This window comes from Culex pipiens, chromosome 1 (assembly GCF_016801865.2).
Source record: "Culex pipiens pallens isolate TS chromosome 1, TS_CPP_V2, whole genome shotgun sequence".
NCBI lineage: Eukaryota > Metazoa > Arthropoda > Insecta > Diptera > Culicidae > Culex > Culex pipiens.
In genome coordinates this window covers 132712599-132739610 of record NC_068937.1, presented here as the reverse complement: position 1 = coordinate 132739610, position 27012 = coordinate 132712599, and the positions used below count along the sequence as shown (strand labels likewise).

The 27012-nt window shown below is 34.3% G+C and overlaps 1 protein-coding gene across 2 annotated transcripts in view; it reads left to right on the top strand.

Moving 5' to 3' along the window:
- Nucleotides 1-27012, top strand: part of LOC120431685 (hemicentin-1) — a 444046-nt gene that overhangs the window by 360529 nt on the left and 56505 nt on the right. The gene's annotated exons all lie outside the window — the stretch shown is intronic.

Genomic DNA, 27012 nt, shown 5'->3' with positions numbered 1-27012 from the left:
GTTTTTTGTTTTTTGTTTTTTGTTTTTTGTTTTTTGTTTTTTGTTTTTTGTTTTTTGTTTTTTGGTTTTTGTTTTTTTGTTTTTTGTTTTTTGTTTTTTGTTTTTTGTTTTTTGTTTTGTTATTTTTTCACTGTCTCTCAATAAACTTTCCAGGAAATCTCTCTCCACAACGGTGAGGAAAATGTTCGCGGAAAACTTATCAAAGTTCTTTTGCGTGATGCCACTGCCTAATGGTGGGTGTCACACACACACACACACACACACACACACACACACACAAGCGAAAGAATCTACACCCACGCAAAGTGGTTGCAAAACGAGCCACCACAATCCCACATCTATGCCGTCACCGGGTGTGAGTTTGTGCAGTAAAGCAATTTCGAAATTATTACAACTTTTACTTCAGCTTGCGCGTGTGTGGAACTTGTGCGTGTGGGAACGTGAAAAGACAGTCGATGGGAAAGTTTTTGTTCAACGGGAAAAGCTCTCCCTTGCAAGCTGACTTGGGACTAACTTTGTGCGATCTCTTTGCAAAGACAGTCACTAATAACGACAAGTTTTCTGGTTCTCATCCTGTGGGATTTTGAACCCTCAACAATCGTAGAATTTAAATTTTCTGAAATGTAAACAAAAAAATTCTACAAATAAGGCAATTAATCAAAATAGTTGAAAAATTAATTGAAATTAATTGAATACACATATTTCGAAATAAAAAGAAAAATAAACATAAATATTGACAATTGAGAGTTAAAAAAATGTAACTTACAGCAAAAGGGTTCTTCCCTCCCTTCACCGTTTCCCACCCTCCAGTGATGGCAAAGTATCAGTTGCTCGTTAGACGTCCTGTTTACGATAGTGATGCTCCTAGCGAGAGAGGACCGTCAGTGCCACCGCCGCCAGACGCTAGTAATAATATCTGGAAAAGTGTTTCCTGCAGCCACCCTGGCAGTAGCAGCAGCAGAAGGAGAAAAACCAACTCAAGGGTATAAATTAAGCGGGGGAAATGTGCATAAAATTTTATGAAACTAATATGATACCTATTATTATATCGTTTGTGTGGAGGAGACTTTTGCCACTGACGGAAAAAAAAATGGGAAGCAGATTGTCCTCTGTGGAGGTTGGGTTCCATTTTTCGTGGCATTTAATGAGCTGCAGACGATAGTATCAACAGATTGTTAGTTGCCAGCGAAATTTATTGCAAATTGAAGACGAAGGTGAAGGCGTGCTATTTTATCACCCCGAATTCCTTATCATCTTGAAAAATTAGCAATCCAAACGTTTGTTGAAATTTGAGATGGAAGATTCTTCGTCAAAAGATTTGAGAAAAACAAAATCAATAGAAAACAGTCCTCTTCTCTCTCTTTCGTGAGATATAACTGGAATTATATTTATAATGAATGGTTATTAAGAGATATTCTGGTGAAATTAAAACACAACTTATACAGTCACAAGTAAAACAATGAATCAGATTTTTTTTAATGATATAGAACAATTTTAGTTTAGGTGGTCATATTTGAATGGTTCAATAAATATTCTTAATATATTCTGTAGTCTCCATTTTGGATTATGATTTTTTTTTATATACTTTTCAGTAATTTTGAGAGTTATGTTTGCGATCAACAACCCAAAAAAAACTGTCTGAACTGTTGAAAAAAATATAGATATAAAATACCTTAGATTAGCTGTTACAAAAATGCAGAAATATGTTTGATCCTATTTCACCCCTGATGACTGTTATAAAAGACACTCAAAACTGCTTTTCAAATCAATTTATTCAAGCAAAAACATGAAATTTAATATTTTGAAAATGCTGAATTCAGTGAGATTGGAATTGCAACTTGCTCTTGGCAAATTTTATTTTAATTTAAGTCAACTTTTTAAATAAATTCTACAAGAAAATAAATCTATAAAACAAAACCAAAATATGGAGCAAATACTTGCTCCCTAAACAATTTTATAGTATTTCTTTTACTCAACGAAAGGAACTTTTAAATACCATTCCAAAATTCGCGCAAAATTGTAGATCCAAAAGTAACTCTACCAAATTTAAAACATAAGAGCAATTCTCCACCAAACCCGGAAATGGATTTAACTTATATTTTTTGATTTAGCTCGTGAAGCTTTTCGATCTTTCGGAAAACTATATTTTGAATTTTTTTTAATCATGACTAACAATCCGAAAGGGCATTATATTACGCCTTTGCGAAATGTTAGTTACAATTTCAAAATATTGTTTTCGAAATTTCACGAATGTTTCATATTTAAACATTGAAAATTGGACCATTAGTTGCTGAGATATCGACATTAGAAAATGGAGCGTCAGACCTAGAAAAATAGTTTTTTTGTGTATTTTTTTATCTTTTATCCGCTGCATCTCAGCACCCAGAGGTCCTATCTTCATTGTTTTTTAGACGAAATTGTAGAAAATTTTCTGAGCTTTTCGAAAAAAATATTTTTGGGAATGGAAAATTATGGACACTAATTTATAAAATCTAAAAAAAACGGAATTTATCGGACATAATTTATTTTTGAAATATAATTTGAAAACAGTGCACCTTTTCAAAAATTGATTGCAAATTCGATTTTACTTTTTTTTAATCAAGTCAACAAATTTTTAGTAGAAAATTTAAATTTTAACAAAACTCACTATTTTCCATTTTTCAAATATTTACGTACCATTTTTGTATGAACATCTGCCAAAATTGTATGGAGATTTGTATGGGTGAACCAATGACACAAAATGGCTTCTTTGGTGATAGGGAAAGCAACCACAAAGTTTGAGCCAAATCAAAAAATACAAAAAATAAAAATGGTCAAAATCATCCGATTTCGTAGAGAATCGCTCATATGACCTCTTGACAGAATGTCTTCGAAGAAAACCAGAAAAATATTTGATTTTAATTTACTAAGGCCGTTGCAAATATTTTTTGAAGTTTATGTCCCTCGACTCTGACCAAAGTCGAGGAGGGGCAAAAAAATAAAAAAAAGTATAAAAATTGAAATTACGAGCCATGATTTCAACATTTTAATGGAAAAAGTGTTTTAAAGTGCATTATACACCTGTCCAGTTATTTTGCAATTATTAGTTTCCAAAATATCTAAGTATTTTCGAAAATTTTATTTTTTGCGAAAAATAAAATTTTTGCGGTGCTGTACATTGGAATTTCATGAAAATTCAAAACACTTTTAAACAAGCCCAAACATGCTAAATATGATTATCAATGCAGAAAAAGGCATTTTAGATTGTTTTCAGTAGATTAGACTTCAATTTTCATGGAAATTTTGAAGTTTTTTGGAAAAATATTTTTTTTTACACCCTGATTTTTCAGACCAATTTTGAAGGGGGGGGCGACATAAACTTTGAAAAATATTTGCAACAGCCTAATTTTTGATTTTTTTTAATGTTTCAAGGGAGCAAAATAGACAAATTTTCAGCCAAGTATGGGCAGAAGATTACCGCCAAGCTATATATTTTTGAAAAACTTGAGATTATTCAAAAATTAATTAAAAGGTAAATTGCATTTTTTCAAATGTGCAGCATTTCCTTGTTATAGCCACTTAATGTTCAATTTCGAGAAAAAAAAACATGAATTCATTTTTTCTAATTGCTGCCTAATTCTGAACTTATGAGAATAATAATATTAAAGTTTTTTGAGGCCATTGCAAATTTTAACTCAGGTTTTCTCCAATTTTTTTTTCAAAATCAAGGGGCAAAACAGACAAAATGTTTCAGGCGAAAACATGTTTTCATTAATGCATTGATACCTTGCAATTTTTTTGGTAGGAGCATAACTGTAATAATTTAGTGACACTTTTTAAAGTGAGGCTTGGATTTGAATTTAAGCTTTTCTTGCATTAGTGAAATTTTTAGATCTACCCGAACAGACGGTAATAACTAAATTCATGCCATTTCAATAACAAAAACTGTTAAAATAACAGAAAGTGTTATGGATTCTTCTTGAAAAATCAACTTTTGCATAAGAGTTGAATAACAGTTTATGTTATCATAACAAAATTTGTTACTGGTCTGATATTGGTTGAAAGCCAAAACAACTTTGGAATAACATTTTTTGTTATGGAAGAATAACTCCATTTGTTATTGGGATGATCGGATTAGTTGTTAAAATAACAAAAAATAATAACAAAGATTTGTTCGAAGAATAACTTAAAATGTTATTAGTCTGTTATTACAATAACAATCCAATAACAAAAAAATCATAACGGCGAATAACAAATCTTGTTATAAATAACATAAAATGTTATTGGCCTAGTATTTTTCAATATCAAAAAATGTTATTCCCGCGTTATTTCCGTCTGCTCGGGTACTCATTTTGTTTTTTAAATTCATGATCAATAATTCAAAAGATACAAAAAACTTAACCCTTTTTTGAATTCAAAAAGAGAAGAGAAAGTTATTTTTTTTTTGTTTTTTTAAGAGTGTAGCTTAGTTTGTTGACTTCAACGTTTATTGATGCAATTTCCAATTATAAGTTCATTATTAATTTCAATTGAAAACAAAACAAAGGTTTGAAAAATAATAACACAATAAACATAAAAACAAAAGAACTAAAGTGCATTTTGCTTGTAATTGTAATGATCTCCCATTGTGGTTACACTCGAAAATAAAAATAAAATAGGCGTCATCCATAAAGTATGTCACGCTCTAGGGGGGGAGGGGGGGTCTGAGCAAGTGTGACATTGCGTGTTATAAGTATAGGAAAAGCGTGACAAAGGGGGGGGAGGGGGGGTAAATTTTGGCTGATTTTAGCGTGACGTACTTTATGGATGAAGCCATATCAGAATTTAAAAAAACAATGCTAATGACGCACTTGAGTGAGGCAAAACAAAAACCGTTTCGAGTGGTTGACATTTGCAATCATTTGTGGTTTTGGCTTTGTAAACATTACAACACTGGTCAGCTCATTGATGCGTAAACTGGTGGTTAATCAACGTGACCAAGCTAATTAATGAGATTTTTTGTGTGTTGATTCCAGGATTTTTGAGTTTATTCTATTGCAACTCTTGAAACTACAACGATTTTGATGAGTAAATTATGGTAAACATTACGATTATCACTAAAGTTTTGAGTAAAGCTTAAAAAAATCTTTTTCTGTGAACCCTTAGCCGAGGTAAATAATACGAATCCATGGCAACATAAATAATCAAGATTTTCCACTCCTTCTTTTCGCTAGCATAAGGCACCGGTTCGTTACCACATTCACTCAAATGTGACGGATGTGTTTCCATCTGAGAGCACGTGTTCGTGGGTGGTGTGTGAGAATGTGTTACAACTGGTTGCCCTTAAAAGCAACTAGGAAGAAGTCTATTTCAAATTTTATTTTTTTATAAATTATTTGGAATATTGGTACAGTTAATTTTTTTATAAAATTAAAATTATAAAAATATAAAAAAAAATCGAAAAAGAAAAAAATCAAAGGAAACTTACTAGAAAGACTAACCTGGAAGTTTCTTCTGCTAGTCTTTCCTTCAAAGAAGTAAAAAAAAAAACGCTGGAAAAGTTTGTGAAAGCAAGCGAAAAATGATGAAGATCACGACCGTGAAGTTATGTTTACGTTCAACTTTTGTGAGCGCCCTCAACCGTGTGTGGAGAGGGAGGGGGAGTGTACTCACTCACGTCCCTCTAATGATGTTAACCATGATGGAAGAGAGTCCTTAAGGGGAACGTCGTACATACATGTGAGGAGGAGTCCTTCAGGTCCTGTTGTTGAGGTAGGCATTTGTAGGCCATAACGAGCGTGAAGGTTTTGATGAATAAGATTTGTTAGAGATACCATGTTGTCCGGAAAAATCACAAATATTGTTGGCTTCTTTTGAAAAACAAGCTATCAAAAAAATTACTACATGATTTAAATCATTACCGAAATTTTCCGAAATTGAAAAAAACCACTTCAGAACTTCACCTCAACCCTGCTAGAACGTGTCCCCTTTGGCGATGCAATGGACTCACCACTTAAGAAGAAGCTTTTCCCCCTTTTTAACATTCCAAGGAAAGGCAAAGAAATCCCTCAAAAAAGAAGGTAAACACGTGTTTTGAATAAATCAATCCAGGTTTCAGGTTCGTGCCGATAATCTATCAAAAATGCCCCCAGGAAAAAAAAACCTCCAGCAATCCACTTTGGTTGTAATCAATCTGAGGAGAAAAACTGCGTCCTGCTCCTAAAGAAAGCAAAAAAATCCAAACGCAATAAAAGTCTTGGCCTGGCCGGCGTCGTTCGTCACGATAGCTGCACGCAATTTCCGGTGGTTCGCACAAAAGTGGTCAGCCCCGAAGCCCCGAAAACGTCATCGATGACGACCGAACCGGATGGATGGGCCTAATGGATGTCCGAGCCAGCCAGCGATAGCTTTCTGCTGAAACGATCCGGGGCCGAAACGAGCGCAAGCTTTCACCGAAATTGAAAGAAACGTTTTTTGTTGGAGGGGGAAAAAAATAACGATAAAGTTGATGTAATTTCAAGAAAGAAATGAAACTATCAGAACCAGCTAACTGAGGTCTCAAGAAAGAGATTTTATTTTCAATAACTGCCTACTTCTATAATAATATTCAAGATTGTTTTATTTTACTAATTGGAAATGAAATTATAGCCATTTTATGCAATTTTGACCATTTTGACAATTTTGACAATTTTGTCAATTTTGTCAATTTTGTCAATTTTGACAATTTTGACAATTTTGACAATTTTGACAATTTTGACAATTTTGACAATTTTGACAATTTTGACAATTTTGACAATTTTGACAATTTTGACAATTTTGACAATTTTGACAATTTTGACAATTTTGACAATTTTGACAATTTTGACAATTTTGACAATTTTGACAATTTTGACAATTTTGACAATTTTGACAATTTTGACAATTTTGACAATTTTGACAATTTTGACAATTTTGACAATTTTGACAATTTTGACAATTTTGACAATTTTGACAATTTTGACAATTTTGACAATTTTGACAATTTTGACTATTTTGACAATTTTGACAATTTTGACAATTTTGACAATTTTGACAATTTTGACAATTTTGACAATTTTGACAATTTTGACAATTTTGACAATTTTGACAATTTTGACAATTTTGACAATTTTGACCATTTTGACAATTTTGACAATTTTGACAATTTTGACAATTTTGACAATTTTGACAATTTTGACAATTTTGACAATTTTGACAATTTTGACAATTTTGACAATTTTGACAATTTTGACAATTTGGACAATTTTGACAATTTTGACAATTTTGACAATTTTGACAATTTTGACAATTTTGACAATTTTGACAATTTTGACAATTTTGACAATTTTGACAATTTTGACAATTTTGACAATTTTGACAATTTTGACAATTTTGACAATTTTGACAATTTTGACAATTTTGACAATTTTGACAATTTTGACAATTTTGACAATTTTGACAATTTTGACAATTTTGACAATTTTGACAATTTTGACCATTTTGACAATTTTGACAATTTTGACAATTTTGACAATTTTGACAATTTTGACAATTTTGACAATTTTGACAATTTTGACAATTTTGACAATTTTGACAATTTTGACAATTTTGACAATTTTGACAATTTTGACAATTTTGACAATTTTGACAATTTTGACAATTTTGACAATTTTGACAATTTTGACAATTTTGACAATTTTGACAATTTTGACAATTTTGACAATTTTGACAATTTTGACAATTTTGACAATTTTGACAATTTTGACAATTTTGACAATTTTGACAATTTTGACAATTTTGACAATTTTGACAATTTTGACAATTTTGACAATTTTGACAATTTTGACAATTTTGACAATTTTGACAATTTTGACAATTTTGACAATTTTGACAATTTTGACAATTTTGACAATTTTGACAATTTTGACAATTTTGACAATTGTGACAATTGTGACAATTTTGACAATTTTGACAATTTTGACAATTTTGACAATTTTGACAATTTTGACAATTTTGACAATTTTGACAATTTTGACTATTTTGACAATTTTGACAATTTTGACAATTTTGACAATTTTGACAATTTTGACAATTTTGACAATTTTGACAATTTTGTCAATTTTGACAATTTTGACAATTTTGACAATTTTGACAATTTTGACAATTTTGACAATTTTGACAATTTTGGCCATTTTGACAATTTTGACAATTTTGACAATTTTGACAATTTTGACAATTTTGACAATTTTGACAATTTTGACAATTTTGACAATTTTGACAATTTTGACAATTTTGACAATTTCTTCAGAATGTCAATGGCGAGTAAAAAAAATCTTTTAACTATTTTACAATAGTATTGAATCACATCTCTATCAAATAGGTACTTTCTTTTGATTTCCAAGAAATTGCATTCCAAAAAAGCGATTCCACCTCCCCCGTGGCGTAATCTTAATGGGAGAAAATATTATCATAACTAGCAGCAATTAGCATATAAAGTAGCGAAAGTTTGCGCCGAGTGTGCGCGCTTTTCCTGGAGCTTTTTGGCTCCCCAATTGCATGAACTTCTTCGCCACCCCCTACTTCCCCCCACACTGCCCCAAAACTTCCGGTTGCGGGCGCGGAAAAGCTATCATTTTGGATTTTGTCACTCTTGTGTGCGTGGGTGGCGCGCAGTTTAGATCGTGGAACGGGTGGCGCGAACATAAATTATATTTTAAGCAGTCTCTGAATTTCATCCCACTTGGTTTTTGGGTGGCGTTTTTGGGAGGAGGAGCTACAGGAAGTGAAGTTTTCCCTCACCGGGAAAGTTCGTGAAGGATATGAGGTTAGTTTATTGCGGTTTGGCACAGCGGAAAATGTTTGGAAATTGTGATTTTGAACTGAGTGAAAAATGAAAATCTTTGTTTTATAACTTTTCACTCTCAAAAACTTACTAGATTTTTTGACGGTTCTAATTGAAAGTGGAGGTTGCAATGAGACATTTCGCACTAGCAATTAAAATATGACGCTTGAATTTGAGCTTCTGTGACAGATTTATGTGAGTAATATTAGTAAATTTGTAAATTTGAATAAATCGAAGCAGAATCATAAATTAGTTAAAATTACAGATGAAAGCAAATTGCATAATTGTTCATGTTCAGCACAGAAAGGTCAAAACAGCGCATATGTTCTACGAAGAACATAAAAAATAACTTCCACGTGACCCTGGCTGGCAACCATAATGAATAATGCAATTACGTCAGACAATAAAATATGAACAAAAGCAGAAATAATTTAAAATCGTGCATCATCCGATCAAGCGGGGGTTGCAACATAAATCATTTCGCAAGCCACCCACGCATTCGAGCAGTTTTTTCTCCACAAACATTTCGACACGTTTCCAATGGAAACTCTGGCGAGGGGCGCCATGGAAAAGCGTTCGACGGAACAACTTTTCTGATTATTTCATGAGGAATACGTAATTTTTATTAATTTTTAATTAACATGCGTTATAATTTAATAACGTACCCCCCCTCTCGAACTTCCATGTCACGACTTTTGCCCCCTCTTTCAGTTGTCGGTTGTGCAGCAAGTGCATTTGCTCTCCAAATAATTCCATCATAATAATTATAATCAACATAAACGAGCAGGGTGCATTGTTCGGCGATGTAATTGAAAGTGACTTTTCCGCGACCCCTCTTCTGCTCTGCCCACCTCGTTTTCTTCCAGGCTGGTGAAATTTTGCACCAAAAACCGAGGGATGCTGATTGCGTGATCGGTAGTTACGTGCATCATCATCAGTCAAGTCAGCTGGAAAATGTACTTTCCGGTAAAACGGGGGCAATACGGAAAATTTATAATTGCAACCGATTGAGCTCTGCCGTGTAACGCATTCAGCGGGCAAACAATTACAGTTATTGCGGCAGCTGTGAACTGTAAGAAAATGTGTAAAAAAATGGGCAGACATTTTTGTTTTGTAGCATTCATATTGTTTATATTTTTCATCAAAATACTTGAACTGATTAAAAGTTTCAAATAAACTTTCAGCAGTGTAAATTTGCAACACATCAAAATTACACGTTCCCGTAGAAAAGAACTTGAACCGAATGTAAAGGGCAAAATTCAATTGATAATTGAGAGGTTGAAATAATTCGCCATGAAATTCCTGAGTGAGGATGCCCAACCTACTCGCGTAATTATCGTTTTCTGATCAAGTGATTTCGAAATTCTTTAGAATAATTGGAAGCATTGTTGTGGGAAATCGTTTCGAAACCTGTTGTTAATTTGAATTAATTTCATATGCCAGATTTCCTTATAGAAATAGGTAACTTCTTGTTTCTCTCAAAAATCTTGAAAATCTGAGTTATTTAAAATATTCAAATAAAATAAATCAAATTGAGACACGCAAAATCAATCAAAACCTGTTGATTTATTTTCCAAATCTCAAAAATCAAAACTAAAAAAAACATATTTCCCAATTCAGCGATTCAACGGGAGACCAGCGGGATTCAAATCAGAATTGCTCTGATTTGGCTCATATTTTCCATTGGAAAAATTTCCCGGGAAAACGACCATTCTCGGGAAATTTGGTCGAGACTCCCGGCAAATTTTAAACTTATGAATATCGAAGCAAAATTTTATAAACTTAACAGAAAAAAACATTTAAAAAATTATAAAAAATGCTTCTCCAATCTTCTTATCCAGAAAGTGTAAATTTATCAAAAATTCCAATAACTATAATTGAGAGAACTCAAAAAATGTGGACCCCAAAATTTAGATTCACCCTATTAGGCCGGACTTTTTTTTTTGTTGGTAATATTTGTTTAGTTAATGATGGAAAAATGTTTTATAACCATACGAAAATTATAGGCTAGTTATGAAAATTTTGATTTTTGGTTAAAGCATACTTAGGAGTTACACCCCAGAAATGAAGTCTTATGTTTTTTTTTAAATATTATTTTTATTTATTATTTCTAAGAGGGAAAATCTTTGTCAAGATAAGTATAATTTCTAAAAAAAATAGACGTTCAATTCAATCGACGATATCTAGGAATCTGTAGAATAAATTCTCAGTGCCAAAAAGGAACTCTACTCCAAATTATCGAACTTCAGATTTTTTTTTTCAAATTCCAACGACTGATATTTCAAAAAGGGAAAGATTGTATTATTTGGCTCTTTTAAAACAAATAAAGTCATTCTCCGCCAACTCACACAGTAGTTGCTCTTTGATTTGCATGAAACTTTGTCCTAAGGGGTAACTTTTGTCCCTGACAACGAATCCGAGGCCCGTTTTTTGAAATCTCGTGACGGAGGGGCTGTACGACCCCTTCAAGTTTTGAATATGCGAAAAAATACATGTTTTTCAATAATTTGCAGCCTGAAAAGGTGATGAGATGGAAATTTGGCGTAAAAAAACGGATTTTTCATCGAAAAAAAAACTTTTTTTAAACTCCGCCATTTTTCGATACTTAACTGTAAAACATTTTTGGGACAAGTCATTTTTAAGGATGTGCGACATAAGGTCGAATGCCAAAAGGTCGGAAGACATAAGTTCGAATTGACAAAAGGTCGAATGTGAAAAAATTTAAGAAACGATTAAAATTATAAACTTATAAAAAAATCTTTAAAAAATATTTTCTTACATACAAATCTGATTTTGTTCTGTGAGTTTATCCTTGGTTTATCCATCCTTTTAGTAACGATCAGTTTTTTTTAATAAACAGATAACTTCCAAACTATTTTTGAGAAGATTTCTATTCTTTAAAACATGAGCAGTTCTTCCAAAATCAGTTTGACTTTGTTTTTTAAAACAACCTTTTCTTGTTTGTTGTAATTTTTTTGTGGGTTTTACCACTCTTTCAAACATGAGCAGTTGTTTTATTTTTTTTTCAATTCAATTAGTTTTTATTAGTAAATAATCAATTCACAATATCGTAATTTTATAACCTAATAGAGTTTTGGAGTACCTTTCAACTATGATTTGTACTATAGTTCATTTTGATGTAATTGGATATTCTAACAATGGATTTGCCAAGAGAAGGAAAAATTATTTAAAAAAAAAACCTTCGAAATTTGCTAAGGAAAAGGATAGAAATAGAAAAGCTTAAAACTAGATCACAATTTGTTTTGTCTGTTGACGTCGAAAAAACTGCGCTGCACTAGGCAGCTTATCCGTTGTAGATATACTTCATCATCAGCTCACTAAGAGCTTGGAATTGTTCTGCCTTGTTCCGGCAGGCACGAAAGCGCGTGAGCATCTCTCCAGCAAGAGCGAAAAACTCGGGAAGCGTGAAGAGGTCATCTCCGGTGACGTCTGCTTGTCCCGGTGAAGTACCGCTCCCAGAAGCGGCTACTCTAGCGTACGAACCTCCCCAACCGGGAGGGAACGCTGGGTTGGTCGATGGAACCGCTCCGCCGCCAGCTGCTGCAGCGTTCGAGCTCGAAGTCTTCGGAGGTTGGCGGGACGCTGGCGCTTTCTTCTTCTTGTCCTGCTCCTCGAGGTACTTTTTCCGCGCGGCACAGCCACGGGAATTCGCCGTGTGGTTTCCACCACAGTTCGCGCACTTGACGCGCGCTTTGTGCTGCTGGGCGTTTTCCCCCAGCTGGTCTTTCCGCGGAAGATTGCACCTTTCGGTGAAGTGGGTCTCACCGCACTTTACGCACCGGGGCGGAAGATTACAGTTTCTTGAACCGTGTCCGAATTTTTGACAGCGGTGGCATTGCGCTGCGTCGGTCGGATTCTTCGTGTAGAATCGCCACGTCACGAAGAAACCGTCCAGTGCTTTGATCCGCCGTAAGTCCTGGATTTTGACGGACCCACGATCGAAGTACAGGAGGTACAATGTGTACGTACCTGTCACTGTTGTCGATTTCGAGAGCACCTTAACCTCTCGAGGCTTAACCTTGATGCCCGACAGGTGTTCTTCCAGGTCGGAGATCGGGCGGTCCGGATATCCCTGAAGGACGATCTTCACAGGGACCTTCTCTGCAGGATCAAATGTGAAGAATTTGAAGTTTCGCAACTTCATCTTCTTCACCACCAGGTCGAAATTCTGTTTATTGTGCGTAATAACTTGCACAGAAGTTTTACTTATTCTCAGACAATATTGGAGTCCCTCAAGCAACTCGTCAATATCGTCTGCCAACGTTTCCAAAACAAAAATTGGAGGTGGACGTCGTTCCTTCGGAGAGTTGCATTTTTTCTTCTTTTCTTGCTTGCGCGCAAGTTCATCATCGTAATCGTCGTCGCTAGCATTGCTGCTGTCACTGTCGGTGTTGTTTTCTTCTCCACTCAGAATCTCAAATTCGTTTCTGGTGGGAACGTTGGAAGTGGTTGTCGTCGTGGTGCTTGTGGACTGCTGCTGCTGCTGCTGCTGGCCGGAAGTGCTCCCGGATGCCCGGGTGGATTGTCTCGTCCGTACAGGGGACTCACGTGGACGGTATGACACGTGTAATAGCGATTCATCGATGACGTCACTGGGCACGCTCCCGTGCGCGATGGCGGTCGATGCGGCGTTGGTGTGTTTACCTTTCTGCACTCTGCCGGTAGATGAGCTTCGCGGGTTTTTCGAGGCCGCACTCGAACTGCCACGGCCACGGCCGGCCCTTGGCATGCTGGAGCAGCAAACTCGCGGATAATCACGGTAAATTACGGCGAAAAAAATCGAAAAGTTTGAGGAGCTCCGAACAGTAGACTGTTGCTGGCTGGTGTTGCCAGTCCCGATGACGAGCAGTTGTTTTAAAAAAGGTCGACATCTATAAAAAAAAATCAATTAAACAACCTATTCTTCACTGTCGTAATGTTTTTGTGAGTTTTTTCATTCTTTCAAACATGAAAAGTTCTTCCAAAAAAAAGTTCGACATCTGAAATATTTTTTTAAGTTTTTCTTTTATTTTCAAAAACCTATTCTTGACTATCATAATTATTTGGTGAATTTTTCCATTCTTTCAAATACTAGCGATTCTTTTTAAAAATATTACTTCTAAAATCTCTTGAAAGTTTTTTTTTATTTATGAAAATTGTTGGAATACTGTAGAAACATTTGCATTCTTTCAAATTTAAATAGTTTCGAAAAAAGAAAAAGTAATGCTTATTAAATATTGTTGCAAGTTTTCTATCCTTTTTCAATCTATCACAATAAATCCTTTAAAAAATCTGACTTCAAAAACTTAGCTGTACATATAAAAAATTCGATCGTAGTTATTTTTATTTTTAGAGATAAACCCCCTCTAACCTCCCCTTTCAAAAAGTCTCCAACAATCATTCAGAAGACCTCTAAATGTTTAAGAATGTAGAAGTGAAATTAAAGAAAAACGTTCAAATCACCTTTACGTAGCTGCTTTGCAAATATTTGTGTATTTAGGCTCACATCAAAAGTTTTGTTTTGTAAAATGTATTTTTTTTAAATTCGACCTTTTGTCCTTTCGACGTTTTGTCCATTCGACCTTTTGTCTACTTTCGACCTTTTGTCCATTCGACCATTTGTCCATTCGACCTTTTAGCATTTGACCTTTTGTCAATTCGACCTTATAGCTTTCGACCTTTTGTATACATTCGTCATTTAAGGGTGCACAGCAACCAAGGAAGTCTTCTTGTTCAAAAATTGTTAATTTTACGGACCCAATCCTGTAGCAATCTGATTTAAAAAAAAGTCAAATTTTGTTGTAAACTATTTTGTAGACTGTACTTTAGGGGATTAATAAAAAATTATGTCGATAGTTCCCGTAGTTTTGAAGACACTAAAATGTCTGCAACAAAAATCTAGGTGCAAAAGCTCTGGTTGATGTGCACCGTTAAAGGGAAATTTAATGTACTTTTCGAATATACATCAACCCAGAAGGGTCATTTTTAATTTAGAACATTTTTTCATATTTTAAAACTTCTTGGCTAATATAGATTTGAAAAGTACATTAGATTTCCCATAAAATGACATGTTACAATAAAAGTTACAGCTGAGTAACGGAAAAAGGTGAAGCTTTTAAAAAAGAATTTTTCAGAATTTTGAGTACGCCATCAAATCGGGCGTCCAAACATAAAAGTCCCTTTGACGTCAAATTTCCATCTTATCACCATTTCAGGTAACAAATTCTTAAAAAACGTATCTTTTTTCGCATGATCAAAAATTGAAGGGGTCGTACCGTCCCTCCGTCACGAGATATCTAAAAACGGACCTCGGTTTCGAGATCAAGGACAAAAGCTACCCCTTAGGACAAAGTTTCACGCAAATTGAAGAGGGGTCGGGGCAACTGAGTTCGATTTGCGATGCCTTTTCGTTGGGTCGCAAAATTTTTCGCGTCCGTTGTCGGTGTGCAACAACAACAAAACCCTATGATACCATTTCAGCTCGATAAACATTGTAACTCGTCGTTCGCAACGTTAACCAGTACCTCACTAAACATCAATCATTTAAAACTCGTAAAATCATCTCAAGTTGAAAATTGCATTTCATTCATTCATTAATTTCAAATGATTTTGGTTCTATCTTTCCACAGCCGGCTGTCTAAGACTAAACCATTCATTTAAAATTTAACAACAGATAAACGGGAAATGTCTCATCCGCAGCATCCGATTGCTTGCCTTGAGAATAATACAAAATACCGTTCAACAAACACTATGATTTTGGGTCGCATCATCATCTTCTATGATGAATCCTGACCAAGCACCCTATCCTACTAACAAGTGTTCAGGCTCCTGGCGCTCGTGGGGTGTAAGCACAGAGTAAATCAGCTGCCCTAGTAGCAACCTGCGCTAACTAAAATTCCCGTCCCTTAAAATCGAGGTCTACAAACTGACATGGCGGGCGCCGTTGGTGGCCAATGACTGTTACCTATTCGCAACTGATCTAGCTTTAGCAATCATGGTGTTTTATCTTTTCAGCGCATTCATACATGCTGTTGATAAGGGAAACACCAGTAGATCGTCGAAGCCTATAATCAGTAGTGCTGAAAGGATATTACGGTTCTGTTCAGCAACGGAGGGGCAACCATGGGTGATCTCTTATGCTCATGCTATGCTCAATTGAAGAGGGGTCGGGGCAACTTTTCCCGATTTCATATGAGTTGGTAGAGAAGTGATAGGTGAGAAAGGCAAAAATAACTTTACTAAAAATTTTAATTCCAGCTTTCTAAATTTCTTTGTCCCGCCCGTGTGGTTCAATCGGACCGCGCACTGGACTCCAATCCAGAGGTCGCCAGTTCGAATCCCGTGGCGGGCGCTCTAAAATTCTTTGTGTAAATAAGGGTATTCGGCGCCGTCGCTCCGTGCCATACTTTCATACACTTAGGAGCCCAGGGCGGCGAAGTACTTGTAGATAAAAAGGAAGACACTAGTGGTTGGTACTAGCAATGGTGGCCGACAGCTATAAAGTCAACTTCGTTTTTTTTTCTAAATTTTGATGCAAAGAAATATCACAATATGCTTTATACTTTAGTTCAGTTTTTCTACTACCAAATATTTGCCAAAAATGAATCTGATTTTTTTAAGTTTTATGTATTTTTTAGATGTGTGATCCCAAAAATCAAAATTTTTAAAGTGCCCTTATAATTAAAAATATAAAAATAAATATTATGCATTTAAAAAAGGTTTCAATCAATTGCACTAGTGTTTTAAAGAAATTTTCAATTTTGAATTGTTTTCCTTAACATTTTTGGGAAAATTTTCAAGGGAGCGAGGGCGAGAAACTTGAAATAAAATTTGCAATGGCAAAACATAAACTTTTTTATATTTTATTTATTAGGGTACTAAATTGACGCTCCGGCAACCACATTCAAATTTTCGATATTTTTGTTTCCAATTTGGGCAATGTTTCACATTGATCTATTAAAAGATAGAATGTGTCTCAAGACATCATACAAACGGCGAATTTATGACAAATTTAAAGTAAGTTAATAATATTAAAAAACAATTTAAAAAAAACCATAACCCAAAACCTGATAAGAAAATGTTCTCTCACAACTAACTTTCTTCAACGAAAAAATAAAATACATCCTCCTCTCCCACGTCCAACTTGTTAAGTGTAGCAAATTAGCGCCCCCTCAAGCCGCATAACACTTGTTAACGATCACCCACGCGTGGTGGCCTCCTGCCAAGTCACCGGACTTGGCCTGGTCCACCACGCCAGCACGTGCCACGTAACGTACGTCGTGTGGCCGGAAACTACCGGGGCTTCCATCGGCAAACAAACCCCACGACCTCTTTCAACTCCAACCAGGTTGAGATCGGTGGGCCCCGAAACTTTGCTGCGAGATTTGTGCTGTAATCGTTTCTTAATAGGAATGTAATTTCTGGGAAAATTGCTCCCTCACTTATTTCGTGCTTTGGGCGCAGAAGACGACACAACTTTGACGGGGCCGCACACGTGACCCCGGAGGGCGCCTCACCACGTGGGCTAGGTTCACCCACACAGGTGAGACAGGTGATTGAAAGCTTGTTAGTTAGAAGGGGGTGGAAGGGAGCCACCGGATTTCGGTTGATTGGATATGGAATAAGTTTTACCCCCTCCGAGACTCGCAGCCCACATCAGCACTCTGAATTAGAACTAGAAGCTGTTGGGTGGTTCGAGGAAAAGGCGGAGGAAGGGACGTTTCAGAAAGTTTCAGTATAACCGAATTAGCGCTGTTGATTCGATATTGTACTTTGCGAGAGAACTCTTCGCTCAAACTTTTCGTCAGACGGGCGAAGCCAGCGAATGAATGCCTGTCTTTAAGTTGGACGTTTGTCGGAAAAGTTTGCGGCCCAAAGTCCCGCGCGTTGAAAAGCCTTTCCACAGGAACCGTCAGAAAGTGACGTCGTGAGAACTGAACTCAATGACTTGTACAGTGTTGAAATTTTACAGAACCTTCAAATTCATTTAATTTTGAAAGTTACCAATGAAAAAACAGTAAAATTGATAAAACTGCAGTTATAACTTTCATATCTAAAATCCTTATCCAACGATTACGATTTCAACAAAAGTCTCAAATCCCATCTCAAAACTTTGATCGTTTCTCAATAACGATAATCCCTTTTTCTGATTCCACCCCCCCATCACATGACATTTCCACACAAATCCATAAATCTCTCCCAGAGAAACCCACCCTCAAGAGCGGCTTTTCCATCAAAAGCCTAACTCGATAATAAAAAAAATAAGATAAGGACACATACTCAACGAGCGCATCACTCCCACGCTCACACACACACAAACACGAACTGCCACCGATAAAAAGAGTTATCATCCTTTTTGCACTTGTTTTAGTACTTACGTGCGTGGGTGAGTGTGCGTGGCCATAAGGCAAATCCGAGAGGCTTATCTGCTGGCGGAAATCTCTTTTCACGCCCGCAAAACACTCACGCACAAAGGGCAGCCTTGTTTGTGGCTTTTGGGCACGGTGGGAAATTAGTTGGGACTTTTTGTGATGTCAGGCTGTTAATTAACGAAATCTGTTCTCATGAAACGACAAAGTTTCAAATCAGTGGCAATTGTGACTTATGACTGATACATATCCTTGAAAAATGTTTTTTTTTGTGTAAAGTATCACAGCAACTCTCAAAAAATCATAAAAATTTAGGATTTTATTTTAAATTTGGAAGTGTTGCTATCCAAATCTATAATAAAAATCAAGTTAATTTTTAAAATTATTTAACCGGTAAGTCGTTTTATGAGATTAATATTTTTACTGGTACTGAAGATACCTCGGTCACAAAATGTTGATTCATGTTTTTCCCAAAAAGCGCTTCAAGCAATTGTTTAGTTCAGGAGTGTTCAAAGTTTTTGAGTGACGTGCCAAATTAGAAGCTCACATAAGCTTGCGGGCCAAAAGTTCAAAAAATTGTATTTAAATAAATAAATATCGTTATTTCAAACTACAAATTAGTAAAATACATTTATCAGTTTAGGTTTTTTTAAATTGCAGGTATTTTTTGACATTTTCGTAATTTAAATATTAGAAAACAAAAATTTTATTGTTTTTCCAACAGTTTTATTCAATTGATTCACTTTTTTTAAATAAAAAAAATAGCAAAAATAATGCAATTTTCATGCCTTAACCAACAGATCAGGTTAAACAATAACTTTGTAAAAACATATATTCTATGATCTGGTTTGTGTTGATGGATGGGCGATACTTTTGTGACTGAGGACATTTGTTGTTGAACAAATTAAATGAAAATAAAAAATTGTTTTTAACTTATATTTTCACATAGTTTTTTGTAAAACAATTTTTAAAAAGGTGATTTAAACTTGGAAAAATATAGTACTTTATTTTTAAATAAATTGCTACCTTAACTATAAATTGCTGCAAAAACATTCCTCAACAATTATTCCTACCATATCCATAATATTTCAATAAATTTTGGTCAACCCGAATCAGATGTTACGTACTCAATTCATAACCCAAATGACATGAGTTTGAATCTCGAGGTGAGCGTATTATAACTGCAAAAAAAGTTTGGTGCCAAGCCCTTAAAAATGTTGCGTCATGCCTCTCCAATGATATGGGATACTTATATTTTTGCTGTCTTGTAATTTTTCCACATTAGTAAAATTTGAACATTTTAATAAGTTGGATTTTTAGCAATATATCTATTTCGTATCTGGAGTTTTTTTTTTTTTTTTTTTTTTGATAAGGTTCAATAAACCATATATTCAAGGCGGTTTCAAAAACACCCAAAAAGCAAAAACTGAACTGGATATTTGGTTTATTGGACCTTTAAAAAAAAACTCCAGGTATATTCAGAATCAAATTATGGATACATTATGGATTAATATTGACTAAAAAAAAATCACTATACCTTAATTTTAAGAATTATAAAATCACTTTACAAGGTTCCAAAGGGCCATTTTACATGATCATTTAAAATGGGTCCGCGGGCCACAAAAACTCACCTCGCGGGCCACATTTGACCCGCGGGCCATACTTTGGTCACCCCTGGTTAAGTTAAACATTATTTTGAAATCCGTGGTGAAAAGGCTTCATGCCAAATTTATTTGATAACATTCAAAAGACCATAAGTACACAGAAAAAAAAATTCATGGTTAAATTTCATCTAAAAAGGGGTACATCTTTTATGTCAGAAAAAATGTGTAATATTACCTCTGAAAATGTGTAAATTTACTTCTATTCTGGTGTAATGTCGCTTTTTCAGTCTAAATTGAGGTAAAATTACATCATAAAAGAGGTAATATTCAACCTTCTAAAATTACACCTTCAAAATTTACACAATTTTTTGCGGTGTACCTAAGGCATCAATATATTGTATACAGTGATTTTTTTCAATCTAACTTCATTTAATTTTATAAAATGTGTATAAATTTGATGTTAATTAGTTTAAAACTTTTGAATTGGCTTGAAACTCGATAGAAATATTATTTTATGCAATTAATAATATTTGATTTTTAAATCCCACTTTGTAGCACGAATCAAACAATTTCCACATTTACTGAGAATCTTTTTTTGTTGAAAATGCCATTAAGTTTGACGTATTCATCTAATTCTGGTCCAATAACACTAAAAATGTTTAAATTAAAAACCCATGACACTTTCAGAGTATTAAGTTTATCGTTTTGGCAAATCCATTGTGGAATTACTTACTTTTCCTGACATCTTGTCTATTTTTCATCGCCAAAAATAACAGTACTGAGTGCTGTAAAGATCAACTTTTCAACACTTTTATCGAATATTATTTTTTTAAAGTTTGTTGAAAACAACTTGCGCTCAACTTATTAAAATGTCCCCGGCTACGAATATTTAATCAAATATAAACAAATCTAATCAAATCAAATCAAATCTAATCAAATCTAATCAAATCTAATCAAATCTAATCAAATCTAATCAAATCTAATCAAATCTAATCAAATCTAATCAAAACTAATCAAATCTAATCAAATCTAATCAAATCTAATCAAATCTAATCAAATCTTATCAAATCTAATCAAATCTAATCAAATCTAATCAAATCTAATCAAATCTAATCAAATCTAATCAAATCTAATCAAATCTAATCAAATCTAATCAAATCTAATCAAATCTAATCAAATCTAATCTAATCTAATGAAATCTAATCAAATCTTATCAAATCTAATCAAATCTTATCAAATCTAATCAAAGCTAATCAAATCTAATCAAATCTAATCAAATCTTATAAAATCTGATGATATCTAAAGAATTATTCTAAAAAATCGATTTTAAAGATTTTTTTTTGTATTTTTGGATATTGATGAAACTTTGTCCATGAATGCAGTCAAGCCAAAGAAAAAACTTTTCACACAAAAAAATATTAAAAAAAAAAAATTCAGAAAAATTGATCTTAGATCTTATCATTCTAAAATTTCGAAATTTTGTCGAAAATTACTTTTTTTTTAAGAGTGCGCCATTTTTAAATAATAGACATTTAACGGTGAAATTAAGAAAAATTCTGGAGTTTTTATTTTTGAAAGATCCAAATCTAATCAAATCAAATCAAATCTAATCAAATCTAATAAAATCTAATCAAATCTAATCAAATCTAATCAAATCTAATCAAATCTAATCAAATCTAATCAAATCTTATAAAATCTGATGATATCTAATGAATAATTTTAAAAAATCGATTTTAAAGATTTTTTTTGTATTTTTGGATATTGATGAAACTTTGTCCATGAATGCAGTCAAGCCAAAGAAAGAACTTTTCATACAAAAAAATTTTCAAAAAAAAAAAATCAGAAAAATTGATCTTAGATCTTATCATTCTAAAATTTCGAAATTTTGTCGAAAATTACTTTTTTTTTAAGAGTGCGCCATTTTTAAATAATAGACATTTAACGGTGAAATTAAGAAAAATTCTGGAGTTTTTATTTTTGAAAGATCCAATAAACCAAATTTTCAGTACTAAAATAATAATACCGTAAACCGGGGTGACTTTGATAGGATTTCAATTTATTTTTGGAATATTTCCCCACTGGAAAGGTTTTTCTCAAGATTATTATTTTTGAAACATGTACTGGGGTAGGCCACACAAAGTTCATGAACTATTTCTGGAAAAAGTTATTTTTCTATAATGTTCAAAAAAATAATTACGTTCAAAATTCTCATTTTTAATTCCGGGGTGACTTTGATAGTCATAGTTTTTCTTGTTGAAATCAGATTATAGGTGTTCAAACTTCATTTTTACGTTAAATGAACCATCACTTTAGTTTACAAGAAAAAAAAATCAATGTTTATATTAAGTTAACTAAGTTTTGAGGCTTATTAACAAAATACATATAAATTTTAGGTAAAGTTGTTAAAAAGTCGGAATCATGCCTGAAATTCGTTAAATCTAGTATTGTTCATAAAATTATCGATTAAGATTACATTTTAAACTGAATTCGAAGCACGAATCACAAGTTTTCACATTTCATATGAAATTTGTTCAACTGAAATTGCCTATAAATTTGGAGATTTTTTGAATTATGTTTCAAAAACACATATTATTTAATATTTACAAAATTAGTTTACCTTCTCCTAGTAGAAAACTGTTCAAATAATCCGAAAATGTATTCCATTTTCCGATTCAAAATCATGTTCATTGAGAAAATAATGACACTTTGAAAAGTTTGAAATAATGCCTTTATCAACATTTTCTTAATAATAGTCAACTAACTTTTTAAACCTTTCAAAATGTTATGAAAAGTTCTTCTTGAGGTACTTTGAGTGCTTCTCTACCATGGTCAGTATGGTTCCAAACCATTCCGTACGTATTTAATTTGTACTCTTCATTTTGCGGAAAAATCTCAAACCTATCAAAGTCACCCCGGCTATCAAAGTCACCCCATTTTACGGTACCCCTGATTCGAGGCGGTTTCGAAAACACCCACAAAAACTGGAAATTTGGTTTATTGGACCTTTTCAAAAAAAAAACTCCTGAATTGTTCTTTGCTCTTACAAAACTATGAAAAAAAGTCCCAAAAATAATAATACTATCGAAAAATCGTTTTTTTTTTTTAATTCGTTTACTTTGTTGAACGGACTTTGAAGCAACTTTTTTTTGTCTGAGAATGACTTTTTTTGAAAAGTCTTATTTTTGAAAAGTACTACCAAATTGTATGACTAGCCCACAAAATTGTATGGAGGAATGAACAGAATTCCATTGAAATAAAACAAAAATCAAAGAAAAGTTGGTTTCCGAAAACGTAGAGAAATCAAATAATCGAATCTTCAAATTGTGTATGGATAAACCAATAATGTTGTTACGCGTTGAATAGTTGTGAAGTTCGTTTGTTCTTTATTTTTAAGACCCAATTCCACCGCTTACAATTTAAAATTTTGTAAAAAATCATTTGTTAGCCAATTTTAGATTTTCAAAAAAATATTCAATGAACAATTCTTACGGTTTTTTTTTTTCATATTATGGATTTGGTGGTCAAATTTGACCGTTGTTATCTATTTAAGTAACTGTTGTTTTATTCTACAAAATCTTTGAAGCAATTTGTTGCAACTTTAGAGCTCATGATATAATTTAAGCGAAATTATGAAAAACATGTTTCAAGAAAAAAAAAGCGACGGAAAAACATACAAAGGTGCAACAGGCAAATTAGTATTTTAGGTAATGAACTTGTTGAAATAAGAAAACAATAAAACAAGTAAACTGAAAGAAAAGCTCCTTTCGCAGTAGAAAGTTACGACTCATTTCCCACAGTGCTCCCCTTCGCAAATATGCTCCCGGCTAACAGGTGACACCCACATAACAACAAAGGGGCTGAGAGGGGGGCTGCAGGGTGCTGCAAATGTGTGTAATAGATCCTTCCTCACCACTTAAGGGGTGAGGGTGGGGGGGAGGCTGCCGACGGGGCTAAATTATAGTTATTTCAGCCAACTTTCAAGACAACAAGAGTGATAATGGCTTAATGACTGCCAAGCTGTCGTAAAATCAAATTGTGAGAGCTGCTCCGGCTGCTGCTTTTCCGGCGGCTTTGTGAATGTGTGTGTGTGTGAGGTGTTTTCCTTGTCGTCGGGAGGTCGTGTGTTGAGGTGTACGGGAGTAATCACTCTGTGTGTGTGGTGAAGATAACTTTTAATAGCCCAGGTGAGCCTTCAGGGTGGGGAGGTTGGTGGCAAAAGGAACTTCAGAGATTGTAATATGGTTTTCTATTATGGCCTGGTAGTTTGAGCGGGATTTATGGTTTTGGATTGATGTTTCTGTGGTGAGGTTATGATAGAGAACGGAAGGAAACGTTTGCCTATCTTGAGGTCGTTTAATTTGCTGTGCCTGAACCGAACCCACCCTGCCGTCGCTTCCAGCGACAATTTGTACCCGGCATTGTCGGTGGAAAAACGAACGCCATAATACGGAAATGGTTACGCCTGAAAGTATGCAGATACAGCCGCAACCCGTGAGTTGTGTTTAACGCCTTTGTGCCCTCAAAACCAAAAGCCGTATTATGGTGTTTGTGTCGTTGTGCATTAACGTCACACGCCATTTTTTCTCTGATTTGCACAAACACAACTGAAAAGAGCCGGGATGCCACATCTGGTCTCTGCACAAAATACTGCTCATTCATGTTTGGGAAATGATGCCTACCACACACACACACAGTAGGAAAATTCTGACTGGATCTCAAAACTTTACTTTTGTATGTCCTAGAAGTGCACATACACACTAAAACACAACTAGACAAAACTCTCTAGTATGAATATGAAGCGCCCTTTTCGCCTAAACACACACACACACATACTTGCACTGAGGCACAGTGTAGTGATAATGGTTGGCAATAAACAGACAGTCGTACAATGTTTTATGCTTTTTATTGCTGACCAAGCCAGGGCAGGGCCCTCAGACTGGGACCGCAACTCTTCTTCGGTGTGGTGAACCAGCAGCAGTTGCAGCTTGGGAAGTGACACTGTAGAAATTTATTAAGAGTTCAAAAAATCAAGATTTTTGTGAATTTTGCATAATTAAAGTTATAAAAACAATCTTTGAAGCAGTCCAACCCCCTCAAAACCTCAAATTAAGCCAAAAAATCTAACACCACAAGAACCCCACCAAAATTCTAAGGGTTCCATCAAATTAAGCTCACATGGTCGCAAAAGCGTGGGAAAACCCCCTTCGACCCTGTCACTACTGCCGGTTGACACTGTCATCGTCAGCGTGTGAGTGAAACTGTGGTTTTGGGAGGCGCCTCCCCCCCGTAAAGTAGGCAAGCTTATGAGGCGAAGAAATTCTGCAGATGCACCGCTTTTATCTTGTTAGCTCGTTTTTTTGGGGTGTCGTTACTGCTGTATTCAAAGTTGGAGATGGCTAATTCTAGGCTTAGAGCTCTGTGGCTTGGTAACCCTCAGAGGTCTTAAAATCAGTTATTTTAAACAACAAATATTTCAGTTTTTTCCACTCTCTAATAGATGGCGCGCAGTCGCAACCTGTATCTTGCATGCAATTTTGCCATCTTGCGTGCAATTTGAATTATAATTTTGACTAAGGGTTAAACCAAACCACGAGGATGGTGGTTGACTCTGGCCACAATTAATAGCACGCTAGAATGGTTTTGGCACTAGTTTAGCAGTAAACTGGGGGTGGGAATCCGATGTGGGTCCAAAATAGAGGGGGGGATCTGCGGTTTTGAACTAAATCGTGAGGAGAGATCTGTAATTATTGATTTTCTCTTGGAAGGTGTTTAGTGGGGTTCTTCACATGATCCATTAATTTAATATTGCTCACTGAGAATAAATCATTTTCAAGAATTTCAGCGTGATTTCATACTTCAATTATTCAGCCCCATCTCCTAAATTAACCCTCATCAACCTAACCCCGCCTTTACACGGGCTTCGATCTAAAAAATCGCCAAAAATCAATTTTCCAACCGATTTTTGATCTTTAAAAAGCATTGCACAGTGGACCAGATCGCAAAAATAAGTGGAAAATGGATTTTCCGTAAAATGTTGAAGTTTTGGAGCTTTGGTGTCTTCAGAAGAGTTGTTGCATATGGAAAGGGGCAACTTTTGGTTTGGTTGGAAATTAGGGTGGTTCACTATTAAGGTGATTTTGAAAATCGTATTTTTTGGGAATATTTTTGGGAATTTTTTCGTCTTCTAGAAAGTTGTTGGGCTTGTCAATCCAAGCAACTTTGTCGAAGACACCAAAATTTTATCTCGTAATCTACGCCTTCTACGACCAAATTTATAGAAAGCATCTGAACAAACCTTCAAAAATCAGTTTTTTGAACGTGGCAATTCAGGGTTAAGTTTTAGAGAAAAGTGGTATTCGGGGCACTTTTAAAGCTCTAAAACAGCGGTTCTCAACCTTTTCTGGGCTAGGTACCCCTTTTCGTTTTGCTTAAGCTGCTGGTACCCCTTAGTTTTTAAACATGAATTTTTTTCGCTTATAAAGTTTTTTTAAATTCCAAATATCGTTTTTTTTTGTGTGAGAAACATAAATTTTGGAGAAAAAAAATCTGTTTAAATGTTCTGTAATTGTAACGCGGGAGAATTTGGTAGAATTTAAACTAAATCTGGAATTTTCTTGGACCAAATTTTTTTTTTGCTTCTTGGGTGTTTTTGAAACCGCATTGACTCAGGGTTATTCAAAAACACTTAAAATGAAAAAATATTTTATTAAATATTTAAAAAAATCGAAAAATATTGTTAATAGATTAAAGTTTGTGTCTAGAATTGTTTTAAAACAAGTACTGGGTAGGCCAAACAATGCCCATGTAGGGGAAAGTGGGGCAAGCTAAGGAAATGCTCGTTAAAATCCATTAAAAACGTTAAAAAAAATCTGTCGAATTTTTTTTTTATAGTCAACTTATCCCAGGTCTTGACTAAGACTTTGATAGAACAAGTTTCTAAAAAATCCAGTTTTTCAAGATAAAAAATAGATTATAAAATTATTGATTTTCAGTACGTTTTACTCAACTAGTGGGGTAAGACGAACAACCCGTTGGGACAAGAGGAACAATCCATTTAATAGCATGTTATTTTGCTTACAATTCAGATTAGATTGTATTTGATACGTTTCTTTAATTTTTAGCTGTAATAATAATATTTTACTAATAATTTGATCGTTTTTCGAAAAAAATAATAATTTTTTGTAGATAAATAGATTTTTTTTTAAAATATTGCTATATTTTG